Raw genomic sequence first — 18,268 nt, forward strand, 5'->3', positions numbered from 1 at the left:
CATTCTTCAAAATATCTTCTTTTGGGTTCAACAGAAGAAACTCATACAGGTTTGGAACAACATGAAGAGGAGTAAATGATGACAAAATGTACATTTTTGGGTGAACTGTCCCTTTAAGATAGCAATCACATGTGGCTTCAGACCTTCTCAATAATTCACACATCCAGGCCACTTCACTGCTGACTCACATTTTTGATGTACGAAACGGCAGGTGTGGCGCAGAACTTTCCAGACAAAGTGCTAAAATAACAGGCCTAAATTCAGCTTATAATGCAGGCAGCCAGTGCTACTTTTCCACTATGGTGTCAGTGCAGTAATTGAGCGTGCTGTAGAGGAGCGCCTCTTTTTACACACCGGCCCCTGTGGATCTGACCTTGAGATCAGTGTCCTTGTATGTGGAAAAGGGGTAAAGAGTGTGGACCAAAAGGGGAGGGGGCTCATAGTGTCCTGATATAGACAAGAATACTCCATCCCTGCCTCATGCCAAAGGCTGACATGCCTGACAAAGAGCAATAGACAAGGGCTATTGTTAAAGACCTGCTTATTGTTTAAGAAAGAAATCACTCAGCAAAATTACAAATTTACAGGACGCAGACAGCATTATGAACATAATGAATAGCATCATGATCTATGAAATGTTGAAACCTGTTACTGCTATAGTTATCAATCTTATGGCAATTTAGTGGAATAACTACAAATGATTGTTGTTGTTGGGACTGATAGCTATCTTTTGGCTAAGCAAGGAGTGTTACATTGATGACTGAAACTTTCTTGCGCTTCATTTAGATATAGCAGGCCAGTTGAGGGCTATTCTGGGACGCTTCATAAGTGTGGCAGCTGCGTTATGTACAGCCTCACTTGCTAGTCTGTGCATAAAAACGTTGACAGACAGATAAAACGTGAGAGATAATGAAATCAGAGGGTGCCTGTAACATTTCAGATCCTTGTATGTACACGCAACATTTAGGAAGATTAAAATAACTGTTAAATAGCCACGGTAATTCAATAACACAAGCTCAGAAACATTTGAAATGAGCCAGACTTTTGTGCATGCATATATTTATCTGCATGTTTATCGGTTGTTGCGAAACAGTGGAGTTAAGTCACATCATCCCCATTGAAACAGGGATTCCTGGAATCAAAGTTGCAATTGCAGTTGGGTCACAGTTGTTTTAGATCATCGTGCACCAAATGCCAGCAGGCTTAGACACTGAAGTGGAGGGAGGCTGAGATTTACAGGCACACACAGACTTTTAAGGGGGTAGACCACCACACATACATACCTAATTTGTCACGTAAGACCTGATAATTCAAATAAACGCCCAGCCCAGCAAGTGGTAATAGGAAAAATAGTAACGCATGTCAGTGTTTCAAATAAAATAGTGCCTTCGGCCTTTAGATGAGAATGCACCGGTGCCGGTTAGCAGCAGCTAATCGCTGTGATTGTCCACAAAACCTTTCGGCAACTGTGCTGTCTCTGTTGCAAGTCGTCAATCCATATGAGGGGGGACGGAAAAGCATATTGAGGAGACATGAGTTAATACCTCAGCTCTTCGGTAATCTCATCCAATACCGTCAGCAGAGCCTAACACAAACAGGCAATGAGTCAATTAGTCTTTAAGCAAGTGGTGGATAAAAAGACCACTGTGGCTTTAGACAATAGTCTGTCTTTCACTGGTTTAAGTCATGGCCTTTGGCCCTAGCTGGAGATACCAGCATCTTTAGCTGTTTTTCTATTTATGTGCTGTCATGACATGCCTTTGTTCGGCTATCTCACCACCACGTGGCTTTATCTAAACCAATGCAGACAAGCGGTCGCACTTTGGGATATCGCAGAAAATCCCTGCCTGGTTTCAGTAATGCATTAAGCGTCCCCAGACTACTTCATACTGATGTGGTGATGATCATCAACATATCTGTTGTAGGAAGATTAACTGGTGCTCTTTGTCCTCCTTGATGATGATTTAATTTTACACAGTTAAAATCATGGGATTTTAAAGGGATAGTATTGTAAATCGTTTTAGACGGCAGCAACTACTGTTGTTTCGTTTTTATTTCATTTAAATTATCTACACCAGAGGCCCACTAATATGATAATCCCCTTGAAAAGGACCTTGTCCTTAAATAGATATGCTAATTAAAAAAGATATAAGCGATAAAAGCTGTTTTCATACTGTGTGAAAAAAGTATGAGACTTTTATAATACTATTATTATGTTACTGTACTGAAAGCAGTGTCATTTTTATATATTATGTTCTGTATATACTAGTAGGGTTTTTTAATATCTTTAATTTTAATATTTTTAATTTCATTCAATATTTTCAGATTTCATTGTAATTTCAGTTTATTTTTTGTAAAGTTACTATGCGCTTTTGTCATTTAGTTTTTCAAATTATTTTATGTTTTTTTTATATTACTATTTAGGTATTATTTAAAAAAAATTGTTTTAACCTTTTTAGTTAATTTTTTGTTTTATTTCAGTTAGCAATTTTATTGTTTAAACTTGTTTCAGTTATTTTATTTCTAAAGTTGTTTCTAAATTATTTTTTTATATACTATTTTATTTTATTTCAGCTTCATTTCAGTTAACAAAAATGTTTTCTGTAAACCCTAACGCTCAAAATAATTAATTGGTTTGAGTAGGACAAACTTAAATTAAACGTTCAGTCAAATGAACTTTTATGAGTATTTTGCACTTTCTTTTTCTTTCAAGTTCACAGAACTGATATATTTTAAGTAAACTGAACTGTTTCATTGTTTTGAGTTTTATGAAATTATTTATTTTAATTTAGACGAACTAAAGTTTAACTATAATGGCTGGGATGTCTATTTCCCAGCATGCTTTGCCGATGGCACTCGAAAGGGAGAGTAAATGCTAAAATTAAGTGTAATATAATGTTTTTTTGTGTGTGTAAGATTAATGTTAACTGTGAGATTTAGTAGTGATTAATGTTTTGTTATGCTAATTTAGAATAATTTATGTTATTGTTGGCTTGATAGTTACCATAATGGTGACAAGTGGAGCATGCAGCTTGATTTGAGATTGATTTACTATTGCTATTATGTTAGCAAATTAGTATGTTAGTAGATTAGCTTTTTAAAGTTATATTAAGTTATAAAAAAGTTTCTACAAATAAAAGTGTTCACATTGAGATTACATGAAAGTTTTAAGTTAATTGTATGAATTAATGTACTCATACATTTTAATTGTTTTTAACTTGAAATGTTTAAGTTCAAAATAAAAATCTGCTAGTTCTGCTTACTTAAACTTTGAATTTCAGAACGAAAAAAATTTGAGGCAATTGATTGCCTTAAATGTTTTGAGTTCTGCCAACTTATTCGGGTTTACAGTGTACTTCATAGATTTAAGTTATATTAACTGAATGGAATTAGTACTATTAACTTCATTTACCCAAGTTATCTTAACAATAAGTTATTGAGTTACTTGGACACAAATCAAATATTTTTTATGCTTAAATTGTTTGAGTTAATAAACTTAAATGATTTAAGGCAATCGGTTTCCTCAAACGGTTTGAGTTGAACTAACTCATCAGGTTTACAGTGTAATAATAACCCTGACTTAAACAAGCAAATTATTAAAACATTTTCTGAAATATATAGATTTATTATTATCATTATTAAGTGTATCTTTTTACCCAGTGATCCTTTTTCACGATAGATATTTTTCTACGTTTAACTTTGATAAAGCCATAAATAACACAGACTTGGATTATCTAACAAGTTTTATTTAAGCTACTTAAAGTAACCAAATAAGAAATTTAAAACCTGATTCATTTGTCTAACCAGTTGTTGCTCTGATAACTTGCTAATATGGAGACCTTGCTAATTGGCATTTCTTGCTGAGTGGCTAGGCTACCTGAAGACAGCATGCACATTACATGAGTGAGGTATAAACACATTTTACATTGTCCACCTCATGGCTTTTACCATGGTTCCTCTGAACCTTACGAGGGCAGTGATTCACATGCCAGAGGCCACAGTTAATCTGTAAGGTGGTGTGGAATGCAGGGGGGTTTGTCCACTACTGAAGTCAGTTTACTCTGCCTCTGCTCCCTGCGCCTCTGAAACGTCCCGGGAGACTGTGGCACCTGTCTCATGGAGCAACTGCTTAAACGCAGACACAGCCTGCCCATGACACAGATGGCTTTCAGCATGCCTTTCTCGAAGACTAAAGAGCAGCATCTGAACTGTGAAGCATGTGTTTTATTTTTCTATCATTCTCTTATCTTTATTTGAACATTTGATCCCATCTTTAGTTTTAAACACAAAACTCCTAATAAGCATCGCTGTTGGCCCGAAACCATATATCTCCATTTTTTTTATAAATCTATTGGTTTTACTATTGGTCACCCATTTTTATTTTTTATTTTTTAGATTTAACCAATGAAAAGTATTAAAAAGAGCTTGTGACCAAACCTCGTAACTCCATTAGATCCTCAAACTGTCTGTAAAACCTCATAACTCCACCCCGCCTCTGTTGTGAATGAAGTGCCGCACACAGTTTGGACCGTCTCTGCTTGTTTGCAATGCAAGGGTAAATAAACTACTGGATGTTTGAGTAAGTAGTGTTTTCCTTACTCAAGAAACACTGTAAAGGCTTATGTTTTATGCATTTGAGGAGCGGAGAAGAGTGTATTATTACACAGTGTCTACACAAGACGCAAGCGGCGAGACGCGACAAAAGCAAATAGAACCCATTATAATCAGTGAAGCTAAATCCCAGAAAGTAAACTGAAGCCCTGTTTTATTTCTGACGTACTCCAAGCACTATATTGTGCTACTGACATGAAGAACAAATAGATTTGAACAGTCGCTTTGTCGCGTCTGCTGTAGAAACGGTGTAGAATTTGTTGTCAAGTCATAGCCAATGCTGTCTTAGCCTGTGCGTAGCACTTCATCTTCAAACAAAGTTTGAGAGAGACTCAATTTTGTCCATCGGAAATTGATTGGATGCTGTGGTTTGCTATTGCTGTGATCTCACGCCATGAGTGTCACGTGACCAGTAAACCGGTCATCAGAGAAGAGAGTAGATGTCGTGGCAAGGGGCAGGGGAAGTTATTTTGATTAAAGATTACAATGGCATATGAATAAAAAAAAATTATGTGTATGGATCATCTCAAATTATTTATAATAAATACGGCAATATTCCATAAAATAAAATAATATTGTCCATTTTGATTTCACTGTGATTTTAAACAGTCAAAACCCCCAGTCAAAACATTTAGACATTTCCATCAATAGAGGGCACTGCATTGCTTAAACTGTCTTTTAATGTTGTTTTAGTCCTAGAAAGCAGCAGAGGCATGGCCACATCAGCATAAAACTTAAGTACAGTAAAATGTCTAATTCATGATTCTATATGTGATTGGTGTTTTTGCAAATAGATATGCAGGAGCAGCAGAGCACTTCAGGTCATTAAATCTAAATCATTATAAAATGGCATGCAGTCACATCTCGTATAGGCCTTTCACACTGTGTTGTGTAATAATTTTTATGTTTATTTAGCAAAATAAAAAAGAACAAGGAAGTGGGTCCAAAGACATTTATAAAGTTACAAAAGATTTTTATTTTAAATAAATGCTGTTCTTTTGAACGGTCTATTGAATCCTGAATAAAAATGTATTATGGTTTCCACAAAAATATCAAGTAGCACAACTGATCTTATGAAGTTTCCTGAGCAGCAAATCAGCTTATTAGAATGATTTCTGAAAGATCATGTGACACTGAAAACTTGAGTAATGATGAAAATTCAGCTCTGCTATCAGAAGAATAAACTACATTTCAAAATATATTTTATATTACAATACTATTTCACAATATTAGTTTTACTCTATTCTTGATCAAATAAGTGCAGGCGTGGTACTAATAAACAATCTTACTGCCCCTTACTGTGTATCCATCATCATACATTTGGATACAATATAATAAAAACATTTAAATGGCTTTTTCTGTACGTTAATACAAAAACCTGAAAGTTCAAACTGCATTTTTACATTTAATTTGCCCTCAGTTAATATGTCTAAAAAGATCTGTATAAATACCAAAATACATTTAATGATATTTAAGCATTTAAGTCATTTTTGTGCCTTCATGTGAGAATTTGCACCTGTAAATGAATACATCATGTTTGCAGCACAACATAACCCTGGAAATCTGGTAGTTCAGTTGCTTTAGCACTATGTCTAATATACAGCTTGGCAGGAAATTATGGCAATACTACTTTGACACGTGTAATGGCATCCCTCAGGGGCTTGATATCTATCTACAGCGAGAGAAAGGGTGTCAGTTGTGTCACTTGCACTTCTAACATTGTGGGGTGTTGGTGTGAACCCCAAAGCATCTTGAGAAGTGCTGTTTATTGGCAGAGACTCAGGCATTTGAGCAGTGTCACTAGACCCTTCTAGTGAATTAGGTGTTCATTTTGCACTTAATGATACTAAACTGACAATTGGGAGCGTACTTGAGAAGCTGTGCACATATGACATCCAGTTGTAGTTACAGCCCATTGTTATAGAATATAATGTTGCTGCAGAGTAACATTTTTATGTAGCTTGTGCTTTTCAATAACTTCTGCACATCAGGGCACTGATTTTCAAGACAAAACAGGTCCCACAATTTGACCTGCCTTTTTCTCTACTTTGAAATGAATCACGATCACTAGAATGTACCTAACACAAATGCAGAATAACTTATAGCCTACTTATATTTTCTGTGTGCCATCCCAATCACTGAAATAAAATAAAACATTTGGGAAAAATTGGGATTTTATATAATTCACTTCAAACGTAGCAGATTTTCTGTTGTGACAATTTCTGAAAATTGCTTTTGCAAATAAAATCCTTGTTGTCTTCATATATTTGTCAAATTTCAGAATTATTATAAGTAATAAAATCAAAAGATAATTGTGAGAAAACGGGTTATACAGGAGGCTGGACCATTATAATCATGAATAGGCTAACTCCGAACATGTTAATCAGACTCAGAGTAATCCGAAATAATGTCTTTGTAAATAAACGTACAGTATTTCAGCGCTATATATCTTGTTTTTGTCCTAGTACTGAAGTGAGGTGCGTTTGGCGCCATCTACTGGTATTGTCTAGTTACTGGTGTGGATAGAAAGCGATTGTGCAGGTGTGGCTAGCGGGAGTTTGATGCGATAGATTAAGTGTTTGAACATTTTGCTCTTTACATTAGACTTAAGACTACAAGTCTTCTAAAATACATTCTGTTTAGTCGAACAGTGATGGAACACAGTCTTTATGGCTAATGAAAACTCTTACTACTAACCTAGGGCTCTCCAGGTCTGATTATGTAATTACTGCACTGTTAAAGTCACTTGAATGGAAATACCCTTACTCTAAATGACGATCAAAATGAGCTGTGAGATCTTTATCATTTTAATTAGCACTATTTGTAGGGATGCTATATTGTAGTCGGCCACTAGATGGCCCCATGTGCCACTTTAACCGTAAAGGTAACTGAAGAGAGTAAATGTTCATAGAGTGAAATTTACCATAATTTTACAAAGCTTTCATACACACTTTTTTTCCCTGTATTTGTAAGTTTGCAATTGTATTATAGATCCTCTTTTAGCAGTGACACCAAATTATGATACCAAAAGTTTGGTAAGAGTGTTTGCCATAGACTGTACAAAAAGTGTTTGCATGTTTGAAACTGAATTTACAGGCCTACGATGTCTCTGTAATGTCTGTGTTTCTCTGCCTCATATGGAATTTGTTCTTGAACATTCCCCACTTCACATCCAGACATGATGGCTAAGTGTGTTTATACATAACCATTTGGCTTCCAAATCTAATAAAACGTCTATATTTAGATCTTCACAGCAATGTGTTCTCTGTTTTCATTCCGTTCTCTCACTAATTCTAAATATCTTGATTTCATGTCATGTTCGCTCTCGGATATGAACTATGACGGGAAAGAAAAAGCTCCGAAAAAGCTGCTAGCAACATTAGCTCAGACAAGAACGGTGCCTTGTTCGATATTTCATTATCACGTGAATATCTGCATCCACTGTTTTTCTTTTCAGGCATTCTTTCTCTGGATGTCATATGGACAGGAAAGGGTTATCTGACAGGAAGTGGAAGTCCTCCTGCCGCCCCATCCTGTAGCTGAAGGCCTGTGAGCCAGGAACCCCTGCTCCCCCCCTCCCCGTCCCTCCGCAGGGCATGGCTGCCCGCTTGTGTTTTGGTAATCTTCATCCACCCTGACCTGCTGGCCTGCTCCTGGCGCCAGCAGTCTCAGAGCCCCCCCACACCCCCCGATCCCCCTGGCTAATTCAGTCCAGCTGTTGCAAGGTGCCTCGGCCACCCCCACCCGTCACTGCACTTGCCATATCCTTCACTAACACTAATATGCTGCCTTTGCGGAAAAGACAGAGCGCTTTTTATGCTCTTGTGAGAGCAGGTATAAGAAGAACCTTGTAACAGTTATTTAGTAAGTAAAAGAAATCCGTTTCAGTGCCACTTGACCAAAGTTTAGATGAACGTACCAGACAAATCAGTGCAAGCTTTAAAACATAATAAAACACATTTAAAAATCATTTCTTTAATTTATAGATTTGTCCTGTCTTGCAGTAAAAAGTATAAGAATCGTTAAAACAAGGAAATCCTTTTATATTATTTTATATATTTTGTACATATTTTTTTTTTTCACTCTTTTTTTCTTCTTGTTTTAACCATAAAATTCCCAAGACAAACCTTTCCCTACCAATATAACACATTTAAAAAAAAAAACATTTTTATTTGAATTAATCATTTTTGCCATGTCCTCCAGGAAAAAGTCTAAGAATTCTTAAAACAAGACAATTAAATATTTATTTTATTAGTTTTCTTTGATACAGGACAAATCTGAGCATGCGTTTCCCTTTTCCAAAATAACATATTTGTTTAGTTTGCTTGTTGATCTCTTTGTTACAAATATAAGAACATATAAATTCCAAAAGATTTGTTTCATTTCCCGCTGAAACGTATCAACAGCCGCTCTCGCATTAGCATGAATGTGAACAGACCCTCAGTTGACTTGCCGTGTCCATATTGAAATCACATGCAGACCATGAGTTTTCTGAATGAGGAGATGATAGAGAGGGCTCTGTTTCCTCTACTGTGGATGAGTGCAGAGGAATGCAGCGCTTTAAGATACCTCTATCTCTGCTGCTTCGCAAGACTGTGGGAATGCACTTGCTCGGTTTTGTGCGTGTTTAAATGGGAGACATATAATTGTGTGCTTTGTTTAGATGTTTGTTTCAAAAATTGCCTGTGTTTTAGTGGCCGGTGCCACCTTGCTTGTTTTTGCCAAAATGTCCTAAATGGGAATAGTCTATAGAGACATGGAGCTTTTGATGTAGCCTACCTACCACACCCAGAGAGAGAGAAAGGGAAAGAGAGACAGTAGGTGAACTCATGTGTAATGTTGGCTCAAATGGAGGTCAGGTTGCTGTGGGATTTCCTCCCTCAACCCTCTGATGTTCTCTTGTTCTCCTCATCTCTCTTTTCTGCGTTTCCTCTCTCTGACTCTGTTGAGGTTTACAACACTAGTTCTCATTGTGCACATAAAACTTTTTTTTTTCTCGAGTAAGTAGTGTACCTACATAATTGAATTAAAAACAAATTGGGGACTATTTTAAAGTTGCATTACACAAAAGTTCAGTCAGGTGTCAACCAACTCTTTAATGCATGCATTTAATGCATCTTTCTAAGCAAACACCAGTGTTTGTTTTGTAAAGGGCCATTTAGAGGGGGATTCAAGCTCTCTGCTCCGTGCACATAGACTCAAACCACTTAACAAACCGACCATATCACAGAGACAATGAAAATCCCCTTCCTGCTTCGTAAAAGTGAGAATCCTTTTCACAGCTGATGGCCGACAGGTGATTGCACAAGGACGATGACAGTGTTTGAACTGCAGACAGGTGTTTGTGCCATTTGCCCACTTCAGACTTATCACTGGGGTGTTAAAAGTGAGGGTGGGCGGAGGAGGGCTGGCCGAAGCTTACTGGTATGTGAGCAAAAGCCGTTATCCTACAGTTCTTTGATCTAAGGTGTGAATGTCCGGCATGGTGGGCAAGTGTCATTCATTTAGCGTTCCAGTGAGAGACAGGGTTCTTTTGACAGAGCTCTGCATTAAAACAGTGCTGTGAAAGGCCCGGCGGTCCACTTAAACACACAACTACCTATTTGTGTATGTGTCGTAAGTGAACATAGAAGCAAAAGAGGAAGAGCGATTCTTATACTTACGTTACCCAGCACTAAAGATGATGATGAATCCTATACCTTTTATAATATCGCAAAAAAGCATTTTCTTAATAACTATCTTTGACTTTTTCAGGAAAAATATCTAAACAACAAGATATTGTTGTATAAGGTTTATATTTATTTTATAGATTTTATTTGTTTTTATTATTTATTATCAGTTTGGTGAACTCAGAGCTAAGTTGTGTTTGAAATAAAATAGTTATTAATTGTAATATTAATTGTAAAGGTTGTAGAAGTAATGTTAATTACATTTATTATAATTTCATTATTTCTCGTATACTCTATAAGCATAAAATCCACCTAAAACAGGATTTTCTTTTATTTATTAAAAATATTATTACATTATATGTTTATATTAAATTAATCTATATGTATTTATTAATTGTATGTATATTTATTATGTTTAACACCTCTTATTATGTTTTTAACAGAGTTTTGCTTATCGAGTACATATCTTGTTCAAGGGATGTATGGATATTTTTACTTCTTTTTTAAAAAAAATTTGTTGTCGCAGTAAACTTAATTATAAATGTCCTCCCAAGGTTCACTTATTAGATCTCCCTCTCTTTCTAGATTTCACGGTCACCGCAGAGTCTCTGAATCGCAAACTAATGTCAGAGAGAGTAAAGGAGCTGAATATAGGAAAATGCTTTGGTCCACACACCATGACAATATTTAAAAATGGGTGACTTTACCTTTGAGAAATTTTAGATTTTAGTCCGTATGTTCATGGTTCATTACAGTCCTTATATATCAAGGCAAGCCAGCATTCCTATAGCCCAAAGCTCAGTTGGGTGGCAAGACTTTCAGCATTCTTTGCGTGAAGCCTTTTTACTTTTGGGAAGGGAAAACAACAAGCTGCAGTCTAATCACTTCAGCATGAGAGCTGTTAAACTGACAGAAGAGAACAAGATGGCAAGAAGATCTGCTTTGTATAACATGTATTCATTCATTTTAGAAGGTGCGAAAATATGGGCTATGCTTGATATGCAACGCATATGGGGCCATTTTCTCTTGGGGGCCCCGAGAAAAATATGCAGAAAATACATAAACATTATATTCACGATAATGAGCCTTTTAAACCCCCCAAAAGAGGGATGTCCGGAGTCAAATCTCACATACCGCTTGTTGCACCCCTGCTTGCATTTTGTGTTTGTGAGTTTTGGAGGAGTTTCATCTCATTTCCTGCTTAAGATCTCTGACATTAATGAGCGAATCCCCCCCCTCTCATAATATGTTAGTTTAGAGATTGTGGGTTGTCAAACTCCTCCAAACAACAGGATGAGAAGATCAGAACGATGCCTCATATGAGGATTAGAGACTGCCTGTAGATCAGGGTGACTGTGAGGTTGCAAAAGGCTTCTCGTCATTACTGGGCTGCTGCTTGTTTGGTCTCTCTGCAACAAAAGACCACCCCTGGACGTATGTATTTGTGTTGGGGGAAGGTGCTGGTGGGTTGCATGATGTTATATGACAGCTGTAGATGCTGTGTATGCTTGAGTGTTAGTTTGTGTTAAATTGTTTAGTTAGTTCGGTAAACTGAGAGCCACCCCACGCGATTCCGGTTTATAAACAGCTTTTCATCAGTCATGCATTAATTTTTGTTCTTTATATTTGAAGGACAGTTGTTCAGAACACACCCAGTCAGTAGTTCACGCCCCCCTTTTACAGGTCGACGACAACAGGAAATTCAAGAGTTAAAGTCTCGAAATGCCGTGAGGTACCATTGATCTAACAGTAAAGTTTTGACACTTGTCCATCTGGGGTTGAGCCTGTGAATAATGGCACTCTTTTCCCTCCGCATGTGTGAGGAAAAGCCTGGGCAGTGGGAGCTGAGCACAGGATACAAGCCGCTATGCTCAGGAACAAGTTAAGTACGACCTGCGAGCCAGACCTAAAATTGGACTTGCATCCTCCATGTGCCTCACTTCCCTCTCGCTTAGTTTTTCAGCTAACGCCTACATTCATTTTTACAGTCAAGGATGTTTCTCTTGTTTTGGCAAGAATTTTAGTCTTGAGTCATTAGGCATTTCTACATGACTTTAAGCAATTGACGAGGATATTTAGAGTAAGTGGTGTGGGTCATGGTCTTAAATCATAATTGGTACAATATGTCAAAAGCCTTCTGAGGAATTGGTATTCTTTTAGACCTTAAAGATAAAGAATGATTTCTACACTATAGTGGCAGCCAATGGAATTGCAGTCTGTTTGAACTGCCCCAAAGGGTCGGCTATCACAACATTATTGTTTCACCTTATAATAAGGTTACTTTTTAGTTAATGCATTAGGTACAATGAATGGGCAAAAGACAATACTTTTACAGCAATTATTAATCTAGGTTAAAGTTCATTTCTACATAATATTTCAAGCTATATAAATTAACATTAATCAATGAAAACAAATTAACAATAAACAATATAGTGAATTTATATTAAATAAATCTTTTTCACTTTTTCATATTTTTCCATAACAATCAATTTTTTTTTCTTGCAGTGAAGTTAATTACAAATGTCTTCTTAAGTCACCAACACACCACAATAAAATCAGGCGATTTTGGTCCCAACTCTCACAATCCTATAGGTATCACAATCCGATTATCTCGATGGTTCTATAGATTATCTTATCAGATTTTCCTGTGGTGTGAGGTGTGTTAAAGGAGAACTCCGGTCAATTTTAACATTGAGCTAATTTTTTTGTACATTTGGAATGCTGTCAATACAGAGAACAACGACAAAAATCGGTGTTGCCTACACCGAGTTATTCTATTTTTAAAATTTGCACCCTGTTGACTTCAATGGGGCAAGTACTAAACCTGCTTTTAGCCTCTTAAAGGGTTAGTTCACCCAAAAATGAAAATTCTGTCAGTAATTACTCACCCTCATGTTGTTCCAACCGCGTAAGACCTTCGTTCATCTTCGGAACACAAATTAAGATATTTTTGATGAAATCTGAGCCATGTCTCACTCCTCCATAGGCTTCTATGTGACCGAAACTTGCTGGCCCAGAAAAGTTATTAAAGAGATCGTTAATATAGTCCAAGTGACTCCAGTGGCTCAATCTTAAGTATATCAAGCGACGAGAATACTTTTTGTGCGCAAAAACAAACAAAAATAACGACTTTATTCCACTATTCATTTCCTTCTCTCTGGACCTCTAGTTGGTTCGCGTAGTGTTTTTGCGCAGCGCGTCTGTGTTACACGTCACCACGTAGGCTCACTATTGGCCGACGCCGGTCATGTGTGTGATGCGTGATGACGTGCAACACAGACGCGCAGCGCAAAAACACTATGAGGCCCAGAGAGAAGGAAATGAAAAGTGGAATAAAGTCGTTATTTTTATTTTTTTTTGCGCACAAAAAGTATTCTCGTCGCTTGATATACTTAAGATTGAGTCACTGGAGTCACTTGGACTATATTAACGATCTCTTTAATAACTTTTCTGGGCCAGCAAGTTTCGGTCACATAGAAGCCTATGGAGGATTCAGACATGGCTCAGATTTAATCAAAAATATCTTAATTTGTGTTCCGAAGATGAACGAAGGTCTTACGCGGTTGGAACAACATGAGGGTGAGTAATTACTGACAGAATTTTCATTTTTGGGTGAACTAACCCTTTAACATCCTTGATGTGTCATTACAAGTGCACAGAAAATGTGAGTGATTCCTTCTGAGTGAACACGAGTGAATCTGACTGCAGTAGATGTGAAAGATATGTATAAAAATGATGTTATTTAAGCCAGCGCAAATACCTTTGTTTACATCCTGTTTTTCGGTTGAAGTCCAAAGTAATCAATTGCCGAGTTCACGTGCGTGATCATAGGTAACTAAACCTATGCGCGTGAACTCGGCAATCGACTACTTTGGACTTAAATCGGTGTAGGCAACACCGATTTTTGCCGTTGTTCTCTGTATTGACAGCACTCCAAATGTACAAAAAAATGAGCTCAATGTTAAAATTGACCGGAGTTCTCCTTTAAGAGGGATTGAATCTGCTCGGAAGAGCGTGGGGGCCGCACCGATTTCAAATCATAAATATATACAACATGTTGAATATTCAGATCAGAGATCCTGCTTTGTCAGGGGAACCCCGAGCACCAATGCGCACGCAGTCTGTATATTGTTGCTCGGAACAAAACGATACCAAATCAGAAACTGAGTGACGGAAACATAACACGACTTCATCCGTATCGTTTCTGTAAAAAGCAGTCCAAACACTATTATTGTCATTTCTTCTTGCCCGTTTGTTTACTCTAAAGTCACGTTTGACCGTGAGAAATTGTGCGAGATTTCCTGTGTTCACAGTCGGGACTCTGGGGCCAGTTGCATAAACATAGCCAATATGTTAAGACTGTGCCATAAGTACTATGACCAACTAGCGGTTAGTCAAGGGGCAATCAGTCTTACTTTTTAGAATCAAATTAGACCAATCTACGTTTATATGTAACATTTTACACATAAGTTGAATAATTTAACAAGCTAAATGTATTTTGTACAAACATTAAACATTATGAACTACCTGTTGCATGGCTGTAAAACAGCAGTGAAACCTGTTTAATAACAGTCATTTTCGCAATAGCTGGTACCACTAGTGGGCAGACCTTTAGGTTCAATAGATATAATTAGAAAGGTTACTATGAGATGCTTCTTGAGCACCTCTGAGTGTTTGGCAATGAATTTTGGCGTTTGATTTGAGGTTCAAAATCAGTGCATGGACTGAAATTAGAGGCTTCATGCTCTCGCTTAATGTGGATCTCCTCGCTGCAGTCTGCTTCCTGTCCTGAGGTTTACACGGTTTATTTTTCTCAGCATGACCCCCACAGTTACCCCAACCCCTGTGTGTGTGGCAGAGTCGGGGCCAAGGGAGCCCAGGCGCCACACATTCGCGCTCGGCTCTCCTTCCCCTCGCTTCTCACTGGAACTGAGACCTCAGAAACACATGTCTCTGATCAAGTGCAGCCTGCGTCATTGGTTAGTAAACATGCAGCTCCAGGAAAACCAACAGAGAGCACATTCATCTTCAGCAACCCTGTGACTTAGTGAGTGTGTGATTCATTATTCTGTAATAAGGTCTCTCCGCTTCTTCAGCGGCCCTCTGGCAAACTCTGAAGCTTTTGGAGAGGGAGATTAGGGCCTTTGTTTGCATTTTGTTTGGTGGGTTTGTTTAGATGCTATTGTTCATGGGAGACCTCGGAGAAGTTGATGCAGAAGTATCTGTCTGTAATTAGTCTCAGTGCTCGTACTAGGGCACATCTGATGGACAGACATTGAAAGATTTGGGTTATGTGAGGTGAAGTTTGAGATAGAAATGTGTGATTCTCTCATCTGTCAAGTCCTACATCCTTATAAATAAACAAAACTTTGACATTAAACTGCGCTCAGTTTCTCATGCCGCTGATTCATAAGTGTGTTCTGTACTTGTGTTAACCTGAAATAAAGAAAATAAATCTGAAAGGAATTACACTCGATTGCATAGATTGTGTCCAGAACCTGAAAATGTAGTATATGGAAGTAGGAAGTCATCAAGGCATGTCTGAATCCATTATTTGTAGATCTGTCCACTTAAATGCCTCCATCTGGTAAATCTTAAAGGTGGCACAGATGTGTCCTTCGATGCTTATGATTTCCCACAATTCTGATCTTGCAGTCTGGCATTTGTTTGAAAGAATAACAATGCTGTCTGACGGAGCATTTGAAACCAGCATGTTAATTTATAAATGAACATTTTTGCAGATTTTTTTAATAGCTTTCAGCGGAAACTACAAACAGTAGTTAAGTCCCATCAGTCTCTTGAAATTCGCATCTAATTTGTAATATATTTAAGTAATTTATATATATTTTATACATTTCAGAAAAATCACAACAAATTTTTTTTTATTTAATCATATATATATATATATATAAAATAAAACTTTTTGTAGTGATTTTTCTGAAATGCATAAAATATACACTAAAATATACACATTTATATAATATACACTTGATTGATTTTTTTGAAAATTACAATAAAATATACACTTTTTTAGGGGTTTCTTATAAAAAAATAATATTTACACTTCATTTTTGTAGTGATTTTTCAGAGTCGTGCTGTGTACGTCCTCCACATACCACAACGGCGTTACCACGTTTCAGAGCCACTCTTATAGATCATCAGATGTGACGTTACAGTGCCTTGGAAGGCGGTCCGAAAGCAGTTTCTTTCATACTTGAACTCTGTCTGTTAATTCATCGGCTGACTGGCCAATGAGTGCCTTCGCCTTCTGACACAGGAGACATAACAGCGTTCTGAGGTACTAACAGCAGAGATGCTTGTAATGAAGTTTAGAATACCTGTGGTGAGAAACGCATGACTTTTTGCATTCGGTCGGTTTGACACAGACAGTATGGCGGCGTTGGAGCATTCCCTCAGGCGCTAGTTTGTCGTGGGTGCAAAACCCTTCGTGTTTATAAGAGGCTGACAGCTTCTTCCTGTATCCCAGGCCCCGAGCCCCAAGTCTTGGCCAAGGCCCTTGCAGCGTTCTCCCCCTGACTGAGTGGGAGAGCAGGCGTAGGAGGGAATCTTGAGTGGGGGGATGGGGCTCCGCTGCAGTCACTGAACACTTGAGCCCACTTGTTCTCTCCCTGCAAAGTCAGGCCAATGTAAACTCCCATTTCCTGCCTGGGACTTTGGGTGTCTCTGAGGGAGAGAGATGATCCTCATGTGAAGTAAGGCAAAGACGCATCATACTTGTGCTCAAATTTAGCCATGCAAAGTTGAGCAAGAGCAAAAGAAAGGGAGTATAAAAGGCACACACAAGCCTTGAGAAAAGGGCTGGAATGTTAAACACATGCTTTATGGCAGCAGCAGCAGCCACTTTTGGTAAATTACAGTGAACGTTCTGGCACTTGGGAACGCGCAGTGGGGAATGAGTTCTCCGATTTCAGAGCCAGACGTCTCATTATCCCTTAGGAACGACTGTATGAGAGTGCATATTTAGTTTTCATTTCTTAGCACAGAATATGCACTAAATATTGCTGCGGGTTGCGTTACAGCAAACTCTCTGGCGGCACATTGACGTGTTGGCTCACCACACACTTTCCAGGTTTGGAAATGTGCTTTTTTTTTTTTTTTTTTGCCTGGATAACTTTGATGAATCAGATATACTAGCGTGTGGTCTCTATACCTGCTGACGAAACAGAGTCAAGCTTTATCAGGAATTTCTTCTTTCAAGTTTCCCACAGCAACTCCGATAACGTCATCTCATTAGACCGCCTCTCCCTCCCCTCTGGGCTTGTTACAAATCAACCACATGTAACTCTTCTGCTTCCATTTCATACAGATGTTTTCCTGTCGGTTTTCCAGAGCGTTTGGAGGATTGCGTCCTTCCACTGTTGCACGGCACCTAAAGACGAATGAACCACAATTGCATCACCAAAATGTGAAACTTAAACAATTCTTTCCAATTCTCCCCCCCAAGGATCACACTTCACTGTCGTAAACTACATGTCAGCACCTGACACATGCATTCCAGAGATTGTGATTGTCTGTGAGTGGTTGAGTGACTAAACGGGAAGAGGCTCCTCATACTAACACTCTTTCAGACGTTCAGATCTGGGACAGCACATGGAAGGACTTACCTCATGCTCCACAAACGCACCTACACTTACAATGAGAACTCACTATTGCTCCTGACAGCAGCTGACTCACTGTCTGGATTCAACAGTTCGGTCTGATTAATGTAGACCTGTTTCCACTAGGAGCTTACAGCACAAGTGCTGTTGGAAGATCCATTTTAGCTTTTCACATGCTAATTTTTACAACTGAATGGGCAACAGAGTATGGAAGGCTGTTTCCACCTCAGAGTAGAAAATGAAAAAGGTAATTGCGAGAAAGTTTAAACTAAGAAATAAACAATGCACAATATAAAGTCACGATTCTGAGGTAAAGTTACTATTGTGAGATATAAAGTCGCAACTGCGAGATTAAAAAATAAAACATTT

Source organism: Scardinius erythrophthalmus (assembly GCF_964197995.2).
Source record: "Scardinius erythrophthalmus genome assembly, chromosome: 25".
NCBI lineage: Eukaryota > Metazoa > Chordata > Actinopteri > Cypriniformes > Leuciscidae > Scardinius > Scardinius erythrophthalmus.